The sequence below is a fragment of the Microcebus murinus genome, unplaced genomic scaffold, assembly GCF_040939455.1.
Source record: "Microcebus murinus isolate Inina unplaced genomic scaffold, M.murinus_Inina_mat1.0 scaf045_hap2_Mmur4.0, whole genome shotgun sequence".
NCBI classification, from domain to species: Eukaryota; Metazoa; Chordata; class Mammalia; order Primates; family Cheirogaleidae; genus Microcebus; species Microcebus murinus.
This window is the reverse complement of record NW_027438991.1, coordinates 51205-70852: the sequence shown is the minus strand read 5'-3', so window position 1 is coordinate 70852 and position 19648 is coordinate 51205. Positions and strand designations below refer to the sequence as shown.

Genomic DNA, 19648 nt, shown 5'->3' with positions numbered 1-19648 from the left:
TTTTGCCTCTGGTTCTGTCGCGTTTCTGGGAGTGCGGGGGCGGCCCGGGGTGGGGGGGACCCCCACCCTCGGCGCCCGCCGCGGTTCCTGGCGCCCCAGCCCGCACCGTGGGGCCTCCTCTTGTCCCGAGCCGTGACACCGCCGCCACGCGGCAGCATGCCTGGCTTCTGGACAGTCAGGTCTCAGACCAAAGGTCTGCTCTGTGGGAGCCGACACGCTGGAGGAAACCTTGAGAGTCTGAGAGGGGAGGGAGTTCCAGAAGAAGGCCAGGATGTCATTTTGAGGGAGTATGTGACCAGAACTCCTCCCGTTGCTTTTGGGGTTCTATGGGCTACACGTAGGAATCTTTGGTGGTGGCACCTGATGTTCGGGGATCCGGAGTCACACCCAGACCTGCTCCACAGGCCTCCTTTTACTTTTCTCTTCGGATTCATTTTTTTTTTTTTTTTTGAGACAGAGTCTCGGTTTGTTGCCCAGGCTAGAGTGAGTGCCGTGGCGTCAGCCTAGCTCACAGCAACTTCAAACTCCTGGGCTCGAGTGATCCTTCTGCCTCAGCCTCCCGGGTAGCTGGGACTGCAGGCATGCGCCACCATGCCCCGCTAATTTTTTATATATATATCAGTTGGCCAATTAATTTCTTTCTATTTATAGTAGAGACGGGGTCTCGCTCTTGCTCAGGCTGGTTTTGAACTCCTGACCTTGAGCAATCCGCCCGCCTCGGCCTCCCAAGAGCTAGGATTACAGGCGTGAGCCACAGCGCCCGGCCGGATTCATTATTTTTAAAAAGTGTCTCTTATCTCTATTATTGCATTTTCTTTTCTCTCTCTTTTCAAGCAGATGATGGGAGTCCAAGTGTTAAGGTGACATGTGTTGCCCGTGCCCCCCTCCCCCCCCGTGTTCTTATTCATTTACCTCTCATGTTGTTCCAGCATATTGTGGGGGCACCAATGTTAAGGTCGGGTGCGTTGCCCTCTCCCAGCCTCCCCCCTCGGGTCAGAGCTTCAAGTGCGCCCATCCCCCAGTCGGTGCGTACCCACCCCATTCCTAATGGATGTGTATGCCCATCCCCTCCCCCCACCCGCCCGACACCCACCCGAAGAAGGTGATTCCTCTGTGTCCACTTAGGTGTCCATCGGTTCGTACCCATTTGCTGGTGAGCGCGAGCACGTGGTGCTCGTGTGTCCATTCTTGGGATACTTGGCTTACTGGAACGGGTTCCAGCTCTGGCCAGGAGAACCACGAGAGGTGCCCCCTCACCGCTGCTCCTCATAGCCGAATAGCACTCCGTGGTGTCCACGGGCCACATTTTACTTACCCACTCGTGGGTCGATGGGCACTCGGGTGGCTTCCAGGTCTTTGCGATTGTGACTTGTGCCCTGACACTAACCCTAACCCTTACCCAGCCCGTCTCCTCCACGGCCCCTGCCTGACTGACTCCTTCCCGCCCGGCCTGTCACCTGTCACCGTCCTCTGCCCCTGCCTGACACGCTCCTCCCCGCCCGGGCCGTCACCGTCCTCGGCCCCTGCCTGACGGGGCTCCTCCGTCGCCTGGGCCTTCCAAGGGCTTGGTGTGGACGCTGGTTCCAGGACGCCCTCCCAGGAACCCGGTAGCAGGGCGGCCGCAGCGTCTCGCGCAACCCAACCGTCCGCCGGCTGGCCGCCATCGCTAAGTGGCCTGCGGGGGACGTGCTCCCGCTGTGCCGTGGGGGCCCAGCCTGGTGTCTTCTCTGAGGCCCCGCGGCTGCCGCTCCCCGCAAGGGGATAGCCGCGGAGGTGGGGACCGCCTCCTCATGGGGACGTACACCCAGCTCTCCACGTCGGATTCCGGGGCTCTCTGTCCTGCCAGAAGGCCCAGCTGGCCTGCGGGTCCTTAGAGTGGCAAAAACATCCGAAAACTGAGATTGAGGGTCCGGTGGGTGTCTGCACTTTTGTGCTGGGCTCCCCAGGGAGGCCCGGGGGCTGGCTGGACAACGCGGTCTGCTGGGCTGGGGGGGGGGTTTGGAGGAGCAACTGATGCCCTTTGCACTTTGGGTAGCAAGTGTCTGAGGTGTCTCTGGGCCCTGTGCCATGTGGGGGCGGGGGCGGGGGCGGGGTGGGAGGAGGAGGAGGAGGAGGAGGAGGAGGAGGAGGAGGAGGAGGAGGTGGGAAGGGCCGTGGCCTGCAGTCGTGTTCCCCGGGGTGGCACAGCATGTGGCTTCTTCCACAGGCTGCTTGGCCTGGGCTCCCTGCACCTGGGCCTTTGGAGGACTGGCCCTGTGCTTGCCAACACTTCCTGCAGGGACCCAGAGCTGGGAGGTTGCATCTCTCAGCCCTGGGTCGGGCAGAGCCCCAGCGGGCCAGGCCCACAACCTCTCTCAGCAGGGGTCCCCCAGAAGGCTCCTTTGGGACCAGGATTCTCTTGCGGGTGACTCTTTAAGGTCTGGCCCCTGGATGGAGGGGCACCAGGAGTAGAGGAGCAGGAAGGGGAAGGGGGTGGCCATGCGAGGGGACACTTTCAGGCCAAGTCCCAGCTTCAGTCTGATCCTCCTGGGAACGCCGGGGTGGACATCACACCTCCTGGTTGCCCCGCTCTGAGACCAGGAGCCGGGCTTCGCATTCCCACAGCAGCCAGTCGTGGGCTGAGGACACCTGGGGCGTTGGGAACTCCCTGGCTTCTCCTTGGTTTAACATCTGGAGCTGCTTGTGAATTGTGCCGCCACACACACCCGAGTGCAGGTGTCTTCCGCACAGACTGCGGGCCTCGCTCTTCTGAATGCCGCTAGCTCGCGACCCACCCACGGGTGAACCTGGTCAGGGTACTTTCTCTCAGGGGCAGACTCTGATCCGGGCGGGCTACCGGTGTCTCTGTTTGCTCCTTTCTTTCTTCCACTTCGGGAAAGGCTTCCTTACTGGGTGTGGAAATCTCCTATGCCTTTCCTCGCCTATTCTGTCAGCTCTAAAATTCTCTTTCGGTTGCCACCCTCACAGATGGATTAGGAAACTCTTTGCGGTGCACTCATTAGTGAAATGACCTCAATGACGCTGGAATCCAATATCTAATCGCCGATTTTTGGCGAGTCCACACGCCAGGGTGGTTGGGGTCCAATGCAGCCCCGGCCAGGCCCAGGCCCCTTGGACTGGGCCACAGGAGGACACAGAGGAGGGTCCCGGCCCCCACGGTAGGTAGAGGTGCGGGCAGTTCTCCAAGGGCTTGGGTGTTTTCCAGAGGGAGGAGATGGAGGGGACTGATTTCTTCAGCGCCCCACAAACCACGCCACCCCACCCCACCCATGGGACACATCCCGAGAGAGAGAGACGCCCCATACACTGGCTCCCCTCCCCCGTGCGCTGTGCCCCAGCCCTGGCCCGGGGGAATAGGCGGCCGCCAGGCCACAGGGTGGGGGGCGCAGCTGAAAGGGGTTGTGGGGGAGGGCCGCCCCTGGCTGGGGTCAAAGGGCGAGCGCCCCGCCCCTCCCGCCCGTGCGCAGTCAGCGGCCCCGGCGCGCTGGGGGTGGGGGGCGGGGAGGTGAAGGAGGCCAGGCGAGGAGAGGAGGGGGGCTTGAAGGTCTCCACCTTGGCGGGTCCAGCCGTGGAGGCGCATCTTGTGTGAGTGTGAGTGTGAGTGAGTGAGTGAGTGTGAGTGTGAGTGTGTGTGTATACAGAGACAGCCCCCAACCCCGGCCCGCCGCTCCCTGCCCGCCCCGCCTGTCACCCCCGTCCCTCGGAGCCCGCGGGACCCGGCCGGCGAACTCAACAGGCCCGACCCGGCGCGGGGCCTGGGGCGGGAGGAGGCGGCGGGGAAGCGCGGAGAGGCTCGGCTTCTTGAGCGGGGCAGGGGCGCCCTCCGCCGTCCACGGCCACACCACCCCGAACGCGCCCGATCCCGTCTGGTCTCGGAAGCTAAGCAGGGTCGGGCCTGGTTAGAACTTGGATGGGAGACCGCCCGGGAATACCGGGTGCCGTAGGCTTCTTCTTTTTTTTTTTGCCTCTGGTTCTGTCGCGTTTCTGGGAGTGCGGGGGCGGCCCGGGGTGGGGGGGACCCCCACCCTCGGCGCCCGCCGCGGTGCCTGGCGCCCCAGCCCGCACCGTGGGGCCTCCTCTTGTCCCGAGCCGTGACACCGCCGCCACGCGGCAGCATGCCTGGCTTCTGGACAGTCAGGTCTCAGACCAAAGGTCTGCTCTGTGGGAGCCGACACGCTGGAGGAAACCTTGAGAGTCTGAGAGGGGAGGGAGTTCCAGAAGAAGGCCAGGATGTCATTTTGAGGGAGTATGTGACCAGAACTCCTCCCGTTGCTTTTGGGGTTCTATGGGCTACACGTAGGAATCTTTGGTGGTGGCACCTGATGTTCGGGGATCCGGAGTCACACCCAGACCTGCTCCACAGGCCTCCTTTTACTTTTCTCTTCGGATTCATTTTTTTTTTTTTTTTTGAGACAGAGTCTCGGTTTGTTGCCCAGGCTAGAGTGAGTGCCGTGGCGTCAGCCTAGCTCACAGCAACTTCAAACTCCTGGGCTCGAGTGATCCTTCTGCCTCAGCCTCCCGGGTAGCTGGGACTGCAGGCATGCGCCACCATGCCCCGCTAATTTTTTATATATATATCAGTTGGCCAATTAATTTCTTTCTATTTATAGTAGAGACGGGGTCTCGCTCTTGCTCAGGCTGGTTTTGAACTCCTGACCTTGAGCAATCCGCCCGCCTCGGCCTCCCAAGAGCTAGGATTACAGGCGTGAGCCACAGCGCCCGGCCGGATTCATTATTTTTAAAAAGTGTCTCTTATCTCTATTATTGCATTTTCTTTTCTCTCTCTTTTCAAGCAGATGATGGGAGTCCAAGTGTTAAGGTGACATGTGTTGCCCGTGCCCCCCTCCCCCCCCGTGTTCTTATTCATTTACCTCTCATGTTGTTCCAGCATATTGTGGGGGCACCAATGTTAAGGTCGGGTGCGTTGCCCTCTCCCAGCCTCCCCCCTCGGGTCAGAGCTTCAAGTGCGCCCATCCCCCAGTCGGTGCGTACCCACCCCATTCCTAATGGATGTGTATGCCCATCCCCTCCCCCCACCCGCCCGACACCCACCCGAAGAAGGTGATTCCTCTGTGTCCACTTAGGTGTCCATCGGTTCGTACCCATTTGCTGGTGAGCGCGAGCACGTGGTGCTCGTGTGTCCATTCTTGGGATACTTGGCTTACTGGAACGGGTTCCAGCTCTGGCCAGGAGAACCACGAGAGGTGCCCCCTCACCGCTGCTCCTCATAGCCGAATAGCACTCCATGGTGTCCACGGGCCACATTTTACTTACCCACTCGTGGGTCGATGGGCACTCGGGTGGCTTCCAGGTCTTTGCGATTGTGACTTGTGCCCTGACACTAACCCTAACCCTTACCCAGCCCGTCTCCTCCACGGCCCCTGCCTGACTGACTCCTTCCCGCCCGGCCTGTCACCTGTCACCGTCCTCTGCCCCTGCCTGACACGCTCCTCCCCGCCCGGGCCGTCACCGTCCTCGGCCCCTGCCTGACGGGGCTCCTCCGTCGCCTGGGCCTTCCAAGGGCTTGGTGTGGACGCTGGTTCCAGGACGCCCTCCCAGGAACCCGGTAGCAGGGCGGCCGCAGCGTCTCGCGCAACCCAACCGTCCGCCGGCTGGCCGCCGTCGCTAAGTGGCCTGCGGGGGACGTGCTCCCGCTGTGCCGTGGGGGCCCAGCCTGGTGTCTTCTCTGAGGCCCCGCGGCTGCCGCTCCCCGCAAGGGGATAGCCGCGGAGGTGGGGACCGCCTCCTCATGGGGACGTACACCCAGCTCTCCACGTCGGATTCCGGGGCTCTCTGTCCTGCCAGAAGGCCCAGCTGGCCTGCGGGTCCTTAGAGTGGCAAAAACATCCGAAAACTGAGATTGAGGGTCCGGTGGGTGTCTGCACTTTTGTGCTGGGCTCCCCAGGGAGGCCCGGGGGCTGGCTGGACAACGCGGTCTGCTGGGCTGGGGGGGGGGTTTGGAGGAGCAACTGATGCCCTTTGCACTTTGGGTAGCAAGTGTCTGAGGTGTCTCTGGGCCCTGTGCCATGTGGGGGCGGGGGCGGGGGCGGGGTGGGAGGAGGAGGAGGAGGAGGAGGAGGAGGAGGAGGAGGAGGAGGAGGTGGGAAGGGCCGTGGCCTGCAGTCGTGTTCCCCGGGGTGGCACAGCATGTGGCTTCTTCCACAGGCTGCTTGGCCTGGGCTCCCTGCACCTGGGCCTTTGGAGGACTGGCCCTGTGCTTGCCAACACTTCCTGCAGGGACCCAGAGCTGGGAGGTTGCATCTCTCAGCCCTGGGTCGGGCAGAGCCCCAGCGGGCCAGGCCCACAACCTCTCTCAGCAGGGGTCCCCCAGAAGGCTCCTTTGGGACCAGGATTCTCTTGCGGGTGACTCTTTAAGGTCTGGCCCCTGGATGGAGGGGCACCAGGAGTAGAGGAGCAGGAAGGGGAAGGGGGTGGCCATGCGAGGGGACACTTTCAGGCCAAGTCCCAGCTTCAGTCTGATCCTCCTGGGAACGCCGGGGTGGACATCACACCTCCTGGTTGCCCCGCTCTGAGACCAGGAGCCGGGCTTCGCATTCCCACAGCAGCCAGTCGTGGGCTGAGGACACCTGGGGCGTTGGGAACTCCCTGGCTTCTCCTTGGTTTAACATCTGGAGCTGCTTGTGAATTGTGCCGCCACACACACCCGAGTGCAGGTGTCTTCCGCACAGACTGCGGGCCTCGCTCTTCTGAATGCCGCTAGCTCGCGACCCACCCACGGGTGAACCTGGTCAGGGTACTTTCTCTCAGGGGCAGACTCTGATCCGGGCGGGCTACCGGTGTCTCTGTTTGCTCCTTTCTTTCTTCCACTTCGGGAAAGGCTTCCTTACTGGGTGTGGAAATCTCCTATGCCTTTCCTCGCCTATTCTGTCAGCTCTAAAATTCTCTTTCGGTTGCCACCCTCACAGATGGATTAGGAAACTCTTTGCGGTGCACTCATTAGTGAAATGACCTCAATGACGCTGGAATCCAATATCTAATCGCCGATTTTTGGCGAGTCCACACGCCAGGGTGGTTGGGGTCCAATGCAGCCCCGGCCAGGCCCAGGCCCCTTGGACTGGGCCACAGGAGGACACAGAGGAGGGTCCCGGCCCCCACGGTAGGTAGAGGTGCGGGCAGTTCTCCAAGGGCTTGGGTGTTTTCCAGAGGGAGGAGATGGAGGGGACTGATTTCTTCAGCGCCCCACAAACCACGCCACCCCACCCCACCCATGGGACACATCCCGAGAGAGAGAGACGCCCCATACACTGGCTCCCCTCCCCCGTGCGCTGTGCCCCAGCCCTGGCCCGGGGGAATAGGCGGCCGCCAGGCCACAGGGTGGGGGGGCGCAGCTGAAAGGGGTTGTGGGGGAGGGCCGCCCCTGGCTGGGGTCAAAGGGCGAGCGCCCCGCCCCTCCCGCCCGTGCGCAGTCAGCGGCCCCGGCGCGCTGGGGGTGGGGGGCGGGGAGGTGAAGGAGGCCAGGCGAGGAGAGGAGGGGGGCTTGAAGGTCTCCACCTTGGCGGGTCCAGCCGTGGAGGCGCATCTTGTGTGAGTGTGAGTGTGAGTGAGTGAGTGAGTGTGAGTGTGAGTGTGTGTGTATACAGAGACAGCCCCCAACCCCGGCCCGCCGCTCCCTGCCCGCCCCGCCTGTCACCCCCGTCCCTCGGAGCCCGCGGGACCCGGCCGGCGAACTCAACAGGCCCGACCCGGCGCGGGGCCTGGGGCGGGAGGAGGCGGCGGGGAAGCGCGGAGAGGCTCGGCTTCTTGAGCGGGGCAGGGGCGCCCTCCGCCGTCCACGGCCACACCACCCCGAACGCGCCCGATCCCGTCTGGTCTCGGAAGCTAAGCAGGGTCGGGCCTGGTTAGAACTTGGATGGGAGACCGCCCGGGAATACCGGGTGCCGTAGGCTTCTTCTTTTTTTTTTTGCCTCTGGTTCTGTCGCGTTTCTGGGAGTGCGGGGGCGGCCCGGGGTGGGGGGGACCCCCACCCTCGGCGCCCGCCGCGGTGCCTGGCGCCCCAGCCCGCACCGTGGGGCCTCCTCTTGTCCCGAGCCGTGACACCGCCGCCACGCGGCAGCATGCCTGGCTTCTGGACAGTCAGGTCTCAGACCAAAGGTCTGCTCTGTGGGAGCCGACACGCTGGAGGAAACCTTGAGAGTCTGAGAGGGGAGGGAGTTCCAGAAGAAGGCCAGGATGTCATTTTGAGGGAGTATGTGACCAGAACTCCTCCCGTTGCTTTTGGGGTTCTATGGGCTACACGTAGGAATCTTTGGTGGTGGCACCTGATGTTCGGGGATCCGGAGTCACACCCAGACCTGCTCCACAGGCCTCCTTTTACTTTTCTCTTCGGATTCATTTTTTTTTTTTTTTTTGAGACAGAGTCTCGGTTTGTTGCCCAGGCTAGAGTGAGTGCCGTGGCGTCAGCCTAGCTCACAGCAACTTCAAACTCCTGGGCTCGAGTGATCCTTCTGCCTCAGCCTCCCGGGTAGCTGGGACTGCAGGCATGCGCCACCATGCCCCGCTAATTTTTTATATATATATCAGTTGGCCAATTAATTTCTTTCTATTTATAGTAGAGACGGGGTCTCGCTCTTGCTCAGGCTGGTTTTGAACTCCTGACCTTGAGCAATCCGCCCGCCTCGGCCTCCCAAGAGCTAGGATTACAGGCGTGAGCCACAGCGCCCGGCCGGATTCATTATTTTTAAAAAGTGTCTCTTATCTCTATTATTGCATTTTCTTTTCTCTCTCTTTTCAAGCAGATGATGGGAGTCCAAGTGTTAAGGTGACATGTGTTGCCCGTGCCCCCCTCCCCCCCCCGTGTTCTTATTCATTTACCTCTCATGTTGTTCCAGCATATTGTGGGGGCACCAATGTTAAGGTCGGGTGCGTTGCCCTCTCCCAGCCTCCCCCCTCGGGTCAGAGCTTCAAGTGCGCCCATCCCCCAGTCGGTGCGTACCCACCCCATTCCTAATGGATGTGTATGCCCATCCCCTCCCCCCACCCGCCCGACACCCACCCGAAGAAGGTGATTCCTCTGTGTCCACTTAGGTGTCCATCGGTTCGTACCCATTTGCTGGTGAGCGCGAGCACGTGGTGCTCGTGTGTCCATTCTTGGGATACTTGGCTTACTGGAACGGGTTCCAGCTCTGGCCAGGAGAACCACGAGAGGTGCCCCCTCACCGCTGCTCCTCATAGCCGAATAGCACTCCGTGGTGTCCACGGGCCACATTTTACTTACCCACTCGTGGGTCGATGGGCACTCGGGTGGCTTCCAGGTCTTTGCGATTGTGACTTGTGCCCTGACACTAACCCTAACCCTTACCCAGCCCGTCTCCTCCACGGCCCCTGCCTGACTGACTCCTTCCCGCCCGGCCTGTCACCTGTCACCGTCCTCTGCCCCTGCCTGACACGCTCCTCCCCGCCCGGGCCGTCACCGTCCTCGGCCCCTGCCTGACGGGGCTCCTCCGTCGCCTGGGCCTTCCAAGGGCTTGGTGTGGACGCTGGTTCCAGGACGCCCTCCCAGGAACCCGGTAGCAGGGCGGCCGCAGCGTCTCGCGCAACCCAACCGTCCGCCGGCTGGCCGCCGTCGCTAAGTGGCCTGCGGGGGACGTGCTCCCGCTGTGCCGTGGGGGCCCAGCCTGGTGTCTTCTCTGAGGCCCCGCGGCTGCCGCTCCCCGCAAGGGGATAGCCGCGGAGGTGGGGACCGCCTCCTCATGGGGACGTACACCCAGCTCTCCACGTCGGATTCCGGGGCTCTCTGTCCTGCCAGAAGGCCCAGCTGGCCTGCGGGTCCTTAGAGTGGCAAAAACATCCGAAAACTGAGATTGAGGGTCCGGTGGGTGTCTGCACTTTTGTGCTGGGCTCCCCAGGGAGGCCCGGGGGCTGGCTGGACAACGCGGTCTGCTGGGCTGGGGGGGGGGGTTTGGAGGAGCAACTGATGCCCTTTGCACTTTGGGTAGCAAGTGTCTGAGGTGTCTCTGGGCCCTGTGCCATGTGGGGGCGGGGGCGGGGGCGGGGTGGGAGGAGGAGGAGGAGGAGGAGGAGGAGGAGGAGGAGGAGGAGGAGGAGGTGGGAAGGGCCGTGGCCTGCAGTCGTGTTCCCCGGGGTGGCACAGCATGTGGCTTCTTCCACAGGCTGCTTGGCCTGGGCTCCCTGCACCTGGGCCTTTGGAGGACTGGCCCTGTGCTTGCCAACACTTCCTGCAGGGACCCAGAGCTGGGAGGTTGCATCTCTCAGCCCTGGGTCGGGCAGAGCCCCAGCGGGCCAGGCCCACAACCTCTCTCAGCAGGGGTCCCCCAGAAGGCTCCTTTGGGACCAGGATTCTCTTGCGGGTGACTCTTTAAGGTCTGGCCCCTGGATGGAGGGGCACCAGGAGTAGAGGAGCAGGAAGGGGAAGGGGGTGGCCATGCGAGGGGACACTTTCAGGCCAAGTCCCAGCTTCAGTCTGATCCTCCTGGGAACGCCGGGGTGGACATCACACCTCCTGGTTGCCCCGCTCTGAGACCAGGAGCCGGGCTTCGCATTCCCACAGCAGCCAGTCGTGGGCTGAGGACACCTGGGGCGTTGGGAACTCCCTGGCTTCTCCTTGGTTTAACATCTGGAGCTGCTTGTGAATTGTGCCGCCACACACACCCGAGTGCAGGTGTCTTCTGCACAGACTGCGGGCCTCGCTCTTCTGAATGCCGCTAGCTCGCGACCCACCCACGGGTGAACCTGGTCAGGGTACTTTCTCTCAGGGGCAGACTCTGATCCGGGCGGGCTACCGGTGTCTCTGTTTGCTCCTTTCTTTCTTCCACTTCGGGAAAGGCTTCCTTACTGGGTGTGGAAATCTCCTATGCCTTTCCTCGCCTATTCTGTCAGCTCTAAAATTCTCTTTCGGTTGCCACCCTCACAGATGGATTAGGAAACTCTTTGCGGTGCACTCATTAGTGAAATGACCTCAATGACGCTGGAATCCAATATCTAATCGCCGATTTTTGGCGAGTCCACACGCCAGGGTGGTTGGGGTCCAATGCAGCCCCGGCCAGGCCCAGGCCCCTTGGACTGGGCCACAGGAGGACACAGAGGAGGGTCCCGGCCCCCACGGTAGGTAGAGGTGCGGGCAGTTCTCCAAGGGCTTGGGTGTTTTCCAGAGGGAGGAGATGGAGGGGACTGATTTCTTCAGCGCCCCACAAACCACGCCACCCCACCCCACCCATGGGACACATCCCGAGAGAGAGAGACGCCCCATACACTGGCTCCCCTCCCCCGTGCGCTGTGCCCCAGCCCTGGCCCGGGGGAATAGGCGGCCGCCAGGCCACAGGGTGGGGGGCGCAGCTGAAAGGGGTTGTGGGGGAGGGCCGCCCCTGGCTGGGGTCAAAGGGCGAGCGCCCCGCCCCTCCCGCCCGTGCGCAGTCAGCGGCCCCGGCGCGCTGGGGGTGGGGGGCGGGGAGGTGAAGGAGGCCAGGCGAGGAGAGGAGGGGGGCTTGAAGGTCTCCACCTTGGCGGGTCCAGCCGTGGAGGCGCATCTTGTGTGAGTGTGAGTGTGAGTGAGTGAGTGAGTGTGAGTGTGAGTGTGTGTGTATACAGAGACAGCCCCCAACCCCGGCCCGCCGCTCCCTGCCCGCCCCGCCTGTCACCCCCGTCCCTCGGAGCCCGCGGGACCCGGCCGGCGAACTCAACAGGCCCGACCCGGCGCGGGGCCTGGGGCGGGAGGAGGCGGCGGGGAAGCGTGGAGAGGCTCGGCTTCTTGAGCGGGGCAGGGGCGCCCTCCGCCGTCCACGGCCACACCACCCCGAACGCGCCCGATCCCGTCTGGTCTCGGAAGCTAAGCAGGGTCGGGCCTGGTTAGAACTTGGATGGGAGACCGCCCGGGAATACCGGGTGCCGTAGGCTTCTTCTTTTTTTTTTTGCCTCTGGTTCTGTCGCGTTTCTGGGAGTGCGGGGGCGGCCCGGGGTGGGGGGGACCCCCACCCTCGGCGCCCGCCGCGGTGCCTGGCGCCCCAGCCCGCACCGTGGGGCCTCCTCTTGTCCCGAGCCGTGACACCGCCGCCACGCGGCAGCATGCCTGGCTTCTGGACAGTCAGGTCTCAGACCAAAGGTCTGCTCTGTGGGAGCCGACACGCTGGAGGAAACCTTGAGAGTCTGAGAGGGGAGGGAGTTCCAGAAGAAGGCCAGGATGTCATTTTGAGGGAGTATGTGACCAGAACTCCTCCCGTTGCTTTTGGGGTTCTATGGGCTACACGTAGGAATCTTTGGTGGTGGCACCTGATGTTCGGGGATCCGGAGTCACACCCAGACCTGCTCCACAGGCCTCCTTTTACTTTTCTCTTCGGATTCATTTTTTTTTTTTTTTTTGAGACAGAGTCTCGGTTTGTTGCCCAGGCTAGAGTGAGTGCCGTGGCGTCAGCCTAGCTCACAGCAACTTCAAACTCCTGGGCTCGAGTGATCCTTCTGCCTCAGCCTCCCGGGTAGCTGGGACTGCAGGCATGCGCCACCATGCCCCGCTAATTTTTTATATATATATCAGTTGGCCAATTAATTTCTTTCTATTTATAGTAGAGACGGGGTCTCGCTCTTGCTCAGGCTGGTTTTGAACTCCTGACCTTGAGCAATCCGCCCGCCTCGGCCTCCCAAGAGCTAGGATTACAGGCGTGAGCCACAGCGCCCGGCCGGATTCATTATTTTTAAAAAGTGTCTCTTATCTCTATTATTGCATTTTCTTTTCTCTCTCTTTTCAAGCAGATGATGGGAGTCCAAGTGTTAAGGTGACATGTGTTGCCCGTGCCCCCCTCCCCCCCCGTGTTCTTATTCATTTACCTCTCATGTTGTTCCAGCATATTGTGGGGGCACCAATGTTAAGGTCGGGTGCGTTGCCCTCTCCCAGCCTCCCCCCTCGGGTCAGAGCTTCAAGTGCGCCCATCCCCCAGTCGGTGCGTACCCACCCCATTCCTAATGGATGTGTATGCCCATCCCCTCCCCCCACCCGCCCGACACCCACCCGAAGAAGGTGATTCCTCTGTGTCCACTTAGGTGTCCATCGGTTCGTACCCATTTGCTGGTGAGCGCGAGCACGTGGTGCTCGTGTGTCCATTCTTGGGATACTTGGCTTACTGGAACGGGTTCCAGCTCTGGCCAGGAGAACCACGAGAGGTGCCCCCTCACCGCTGCTCCTCATAGCCGAATAGCACTCCGTGGTGTCCACGGGCCACATTTTACTTACCCACTCGTGGGTCGATGGGCACTCGGGTGGCTTCCAGGTCTTTGCGATTGTGACTTGTGCCCTGACACTAACCCTAACCCTTACCCAGCCCGTCTCCTCCACGGCCCCTGCCTGACTGACTCCTTCCCGCCCGGCCTGTCACCTGTCACCGTCCTCTGCCCCTGCCTGACACGCTCCTCCCCGCCCGGGCCGTCACCGTCCTCGGCCCCTGCCTGACGGGGCTCCTCCGTCGCCTGGGCCTTCCAAGGGCTTGGTGTGGACGCTGGTTCCAGGACGCCCTCCCAGGAACCCGGTAGCAGGGCGGCCGCAGCGTCTCGCGCAACCCAACCGTCCGCCGGCTGGCCGCCATCGCTAAGTGGCCTGCGGGGGACGTGCTCCCGCTGTGCCGTGGGGGCCCAGCCTGGTGTCTTCTCTGAGGCCCCGCGGCTGCCGCTCCCCGCAAGGGGATAGCCGCGGAGGTGGGGACCGCCTCCTCATGGGGACGTACACCCAGCTCTCCACGTCGGATTCCGGGGCTCTCTGTCCTGCCAGAAGGCCCAGCTGGCCTGCGGGTCCTTAGAGTGGCAAAAACATCCGAAAACTGAGATTGAGGGTCCGGTGGGTGTCTGCACTTTTGTGCTGGGCTCCCCAGGGAGGCCCGGGGGCTGGCTGGACAACGCGGTCTGCTGGGCTGGGGGGGGGGTTTGGAGGAGCAACTGATGCCCTTTGCACTTTGGGTAGCAAGTGTCTGAGGTGTCTCTGGGCCCTGTGCCATGTGGGGGCGGGGGCGGGGGCGGGGTGGGAGGAGGAGGAGGAGGAGGAGGAGGAGGAGGAGGAGGAGGAGGAGGTGGGAAGGGCCGTGGCCTGCAGTCGTGTTCCCCGGGGTGGCACAGCATGTGGCTTCTTCCACAGGCTGCTTGGCCTGGGCTCCCTGCACCTGGGCCTTTGGAGGACTGGCCCTGTGCTTGCCAACACTTCCTGCAGGGACCCAGAGCTGGGAGGTTGCATCTCTCAGCCCTGGGTCGGGCAGAGCCCCAGCGGGCCAGGCCCACAACCTCTCTCAGCAGGGGTCCCCCAGAAGGCTCCTTTGGGACCAGGATTCTCTTGCGGGTGACTCTTTAAGGTCTGGCCCCTGGATGGAGGGGCACCAGGAGTAGAGGAGCAGGAAGGGGAAGGGGGTGGCCATGCGAGGGGACACTTTCAGGCCAAGTCCCAGCTTCAGTCTGATCCTCCTGGGAACGCCGGGGTGGACATCACACCTCCTGGTTGCCCCGCTCTGAGACCAGGAGCCGGGCTTCGCATTCCCACAGCAGCCAGTCGTGGGCTGAGGACACCTGGGGCGTTGGGAACTCCCTGGCTTCTCCTTGGTTTAACATCTGGAGCTGCTTGTGAATTGTGCCGCCACACACACCCGAGTGCAGGTGTCTTCCGCACAGACTGCGGGCCTCGCTCTTCTGAATGCCGCTAGCTCGCGACCCACCCACGGGTGAACCTGGTCAGGGTACTTTCTCTCAGGGGCAGACTCTGATCCGGGCGGGCTACCGGTGTCTCTGTTTGCTCCTTTCTTTCTTCCACTTCGGGAAAGGCTTCCTTACTGGGTGTGGAAATCTCCTATGCCTTTCCTCGCCTATTCTGTCAGCTCTAAAATTCTCTTTCGGTTGCCACCCTCACAGATGGATTAGGAAACTCTTTGCGGTGCACTCATTAGTGAAATGACCTCAATGACGCTGGAATCCAATATCTAATCGCCGATTTTTGGCGAGTCCACACGCCAGGGTGGTTGGGGTCCAATGCAGCCCCGGCCAGGCCCAGGCCCCTTGGACTGGGCCACAGGAGGACACAGAGGAGGGTCCCGGCCCCCACGGTAGGTAGAGGTGCGGGCAGTTCTCCAAGGGCTTGGGTGTTTTCCAGAGGGAGGAGATGGAGGGGACTGATTTCTTCAGCGCCCCACAAACCACGCCACCCCACCCCACCCATGGGACACATCCCGAGAGAGAGAGACGCCCCATACACTGGCTCCCCTCCCCCGTGCGCTGTGCCCCAGCCCTGGCCCGGGGGAATAGGCGGCCGCCAGGCCACAGGGTGGGGGGCGCAGCTGAAAGGGGTTGTGGGGGAGGGCCGCCCCTGGCTGGGGTCAAAGGGCGAGCGCCCCGCCCCTCCCGCCCGTGCGCAGTCAGCGGCCCCGGCGCGCTGGGGGTGGGGGGCGGGGAGGTGAAGGAGGCCAGGCGAGGAGAGGAGGGGGGCTTGAAGGTCTCCACCTTGGCGGGTCCAGCCGTGGAGGCGCATCTTGTGTGAGTGTGAGTGAGTGAGTGAGTGCGTGTGAGTGTGTGTGTATACAGAGACAGCCCCCAACCCCGGCCCGCCGCTCCCTGCCCGCCCCGCCTGTCACCTTCGTCCCTCGGAGCCCGCGGGACCCGGCCGGCGAACTCAACAGGCCCGACCCGGCGCGGGGCCTGGGGCGGGAGGAGGCGGCGGGGAAGCGCAGAGAGGCTCGGCTTCTTGAGCGGGGCAGGGGCGCCCTCCGCCGTCCACGGCCACACCACCCCGAACGCGCCCGATCCCGTCTGGTCTCGGAAGCTAAGCAGGCTCGGGCCTGGTTAGAACTTGGATGGGAGACCGCCCGGGAATACCGGGTGCCGTAGGCTTCTTCTTTTTTTTTTTGCCTCTGGTTCTGTCGCGTTTCTGGGAGTGCGGGGGCGGCCCGGGGTGGGGGGGACCCCCACCCTCGGCGCCCGCCGCGGTGCCTGGCGCCCCAGCCCGCACCGTGGGGCCTCCTCTTGTCCCGAGCCGTGACACCGCCGCCACGCGGCAGCATGCCTGGCTTCTGGACAGTCAGGTCTCAGACCAAAGGTCTGCTCTGTGGGAGCCGACACGCTGGAGGAAACCTTGAGAGTCTGAGAGGGGAGGGAGTTCCAGAAGAAGGCCAGGATGTCATTTTGAGGGAGTATGTGACCAGAACTCCTCCCGTTGCTTTTGGGGTTCTATGGGCTACACGTAGGAATCTTTGGTGGTGGCACCTGATGTTCGGGGATCCGGAGTCACACCCAGACCTGCTCCACAGGCCTCCTTTTACTTTTCTCTTCGGATTCATTTTTTTTTTTTTTTTTGAGACAGAGTCTCGGTTTGTTGCCCAGGCTAGAGTGAGTGCCGTGGCGTCAGCCTAGCTCACAGCAACTTCAAACTCCTGGGCTCGAGTGATCCTTCTGCCTCAGCCTCCCGGGTAGCTGGGACTGCAGGCATGCGCCACCATGCCCCGCTAATTTTTTATATATATATCAGTTGGCCAATTAATTTCTTTCTATTTATAGTAGAGACGGGGTCTCGCTCTTGCTCAGGCTGGTTTTGAACTCCTGACCTTGAGCAATCCGCCCGCCTCGGCCTCCCAAGAGCTAGGATTACAGGCGTGAGCCACAGCGCCCGGCCGGATTCATTATTTTTAAAAAGTGTCTCTTATCTCTATTATTGCATTTTCTTTTCTCTCTCTTTTCAAGCAGATGATGGGAGTCCAAGTGTTAAGGTGACATGTGTTGCCCGTGCCCCCCTCCCCCCCCCCCGTGTTCTTATTCATTTACCTCTCATGTTGTTCCAGCATATTGTGGGGGCACCAATGTTAAGGTCGGGTGCGTTGCCCTCTCCCAGCCTCCCCCCTCGGGTCAGAGCTTCAAGTGCGCCCATCCCCCAGTCGGTGCGTACCCACCCCATTCCTAATGGATGTGTATGCCCATCCCCTCCCCCCACCCGCCCGACACCCACCCGAAGAAGGTGATTCCTCTGTGTCCACTTAGGTGTCCATCGGTTCGTACCCATTTGCTGGTGAGCGCGAGCACGTGGTGCTCGTGTGTCCATTCTTGGGATACTTGGCTTACTGGAACGGGTTCCAGCTCTGGCCAGGAGAACCACGAGAGGTGCCCCCTCACCGCTGCTCCTCATAGCCGAATAGCACTCCGTGGTGTCCACGGGCCACATTTTACTTACCCACTCGTGGGTCGATGGGCACTCGGGTGGCTTCCAGGTCTTTGCGATTGTGACTTGTGCCCTGACACTAACCCTAACCCTTACCCAGCCCGTCTCCTCCACGGCCCCTGCCTGACTGACTCCTTCCCGCCCGGCCTGTCACCTGTCACCGTCCTCTGCCCCTGCCTGACACGCTCCTCCCCGCCCGGGCCGTCACCGTCCTCGGCCCCTGCCTGACGGGGCTCCTCCGTCGCCTGGGCCTTCCAAGGGCTTGGTGTGGACGCTGGTTCCAGGACGCCCTCCCAGGAACCCGGTAGCAGGGCGGCCGCAGCGTCTCGCGCAACCCAACCGTCCGCCGGCTGGCCGCCGTCGCTAAGTGGCCTGCGGGGGACGTGCTCCCGCTGTGCCGTGGGGGCCCAGCCTGGTGTCTTCTCTGAGGCCCCGCGGCTGCCGCTCCCCGCAAGGGGATAGCCGCGGAGGTGGGGACCGCCTCCTCATGGGGACGTACACCCAGCTCTCCACGTCGGATTCCGGGGCTCTCTGTCCTGCCAGAAGGCCCAGCTGGCCTGCGGGTCCTTAGAGTGGCAAAAACATCCGAAAACTGAGATTGAGGGTCCGGTGGGTGTCTGCACTTTTGTGCTGGGCTCCCCAGGGAGGCCCGGGGGCTGGCTGGACAACGCGGTCTGCTGGGCTGGGGGGGGGGTTTGGAGGAGCAACTGATGCCCTTTGCACTTTGGGTAGCAAGTGTCTGAGGTGTCTCTGGGCCCTGTGCCATGTGGGGGCGGGGGCGGGGGCGGGGTGGGAGGAGGAGGAGGAGGAGGAGGAGGAGGAGGAGGAGGTGGGAAGGGCCGTGGCCTGCAGTCGTGTTCCCCGGGGTGGCACAGCATGTGGCTTCTTCCACAGGCTGCTTGGGCTGGGCTCCCTGCACCTGGGCCTTTGGAGGACTGGCCCTGTGCTTGCCAACACTTCCTGCAGGGACCCAGAGCTGGGAGGTTGCATCTCTCAGCCCTGGGTCGGGCAGAGCCCCAGCGGGCCAGGCCCACAACCTCTCTCAGCAGGGGTCCCCCAGAAGGCTCCTTTGGGACCAGGATTCTCTTGCGGGTGACTCTTTAAGGTCTGGCCCCTGGATGGAGGGGCACCAGGAGTAGAGGAGCAGGAAGGGGAAGGGGGTGGCCATGCGAGGGGACACTTTCAGGCCAAGTCCCAGCTTCAGTCTGATCCTCCTGGGAACGCCGGGGTGGACATCACACCTCCTGGTTGCCCCGCTCTGAGACCAGGAGCCGGGCTTCGCATTCCCACAGCAGCCAGTCGTGGGCTGAGGACACCTGGGGCGTTGGGAACTCCCTGGCTTCTCCTTGGTTTAACATCTGGAGCTGCTTGTGAATTGTGCCGCCACACACACCCGAGTGCAGGTGTCTTCTGCACAGACTGCGGGCCTCGCTCTTCTGAATGCCGCTAGCTCGCGACCCACCCACGGGTGAACCTGGTCAGGGTACTTTCTCTCAGGGGCAGACTCTGATCCGGGCGGGCTACCGGTGTCTCTGTTTGCTCCTTTCTTTCTTCCACTTCGGGAAAGGCTTCCTTACTGGGTGTGGAAATCTCCTATGCCTTTCCTCGCCTATTCTGTCAGCTCTAAAATTCTCTTTCGGTTGCCACCCTCACAGATGGATTAGGAAACTCTTTGCGGTGCACTCATTAGTGAAATGACCTCAATGACGCTGGAATCCAATATCTAATCGCCGATTTTTGGCGAGTCCACACGCCAGGGTGGTTGGGGTCCAATGCAGCCCCGGCCAGGCCCAGGCCCCTTGGACTGGGCCACAGGAGGACACAGAGGAGGGTCCCGGCCCCCACGGTAGGTAGAGGTGCGGGCAGTTCTCCAAGGGCTTGGGTGTTTTCCAGAGGGAGGAGATGGAGGGGACTGATTTCTTCAGCGCCCCACAAACCACGCCACCCCACCCCACCCATGGGACACATCCCGAGAGAGAGAGACGCCCCATACACTGGCTCCCCTCCCCCGTGCGCTGTGCCCCAGCCCTGGCCCGGGGGAATAGGCGGCCGCCAGGCCACAGGGTGGGGGGCGCAGCTGAAAGGGGTTGTGGGGGAGGGCCGCCCCTGGCTGGGGTCAAAGGGCGAGCGCCCCGCCCCTCCCGCCCGTGCGCAGTCAGCGGCCCCGGCGCGCTGGGGGTGGGGGGCGGGGAGGTGAAGGAGGCCAGGCAAGGAGAGGAGGGGGGCTTGAAGGTCTCCACCTTGGCGGGTCCAGCCGTGGAGGCGCATCTTGTGTGAGTGTGAGTGAGTGAGTGAGTGCGTGTGAGTGTGTGTGTATACAGAGACAGCCCCCAACCCCGGCCCGCCGCTCCCTGCCCGCCCCGCCTGTCACCCCCGTCCCTCGGAGCCCGCGGGACCCGGCCGGCGAACTCAACAGGCCCGACCCGGCGCGGGGCCTGGGGCGGGAGGAGGCGGCGGGGAAGCGCAGAGAGGCTCGGCTTCTTGAGCGGGGCAGGGGCGCCCTCCGCC

The 19648-nt window shown here is 62.8% G+C and overlaps 4 pseudogenes; all 4 read left to right on the top strand.

The window, feature by feature from the left end:
* Positions 1–3828: 3828 nt before the first annotated feature.
* LOC142868870 (uncharacterized) lies at positions 3829–3947 on the top strand (annotated as a pseudogene).
* A 3841-nt stretch (positions 3948–7788) lies between these two features.
* Positions 7789–7907, top strand: LOC142868869 (uncharacterized; annotated as a pseudogene).
* A 3845-nt stretch (positions 7908–11752) lies between these two features.
* Positions 11753–11871, top strand: LOC142868863 (uncharacterized; annotated as a pseudogene).
* A 3832-nt stretch (positions 11872–15703) lies between these two features.
* LOC142868867 (uncharacterized) lies at positions 15704–15822 on the top strand (annotated as a pseudogene).
* Positions 15823–19648: the final 3826 nt, after the last annotated feature.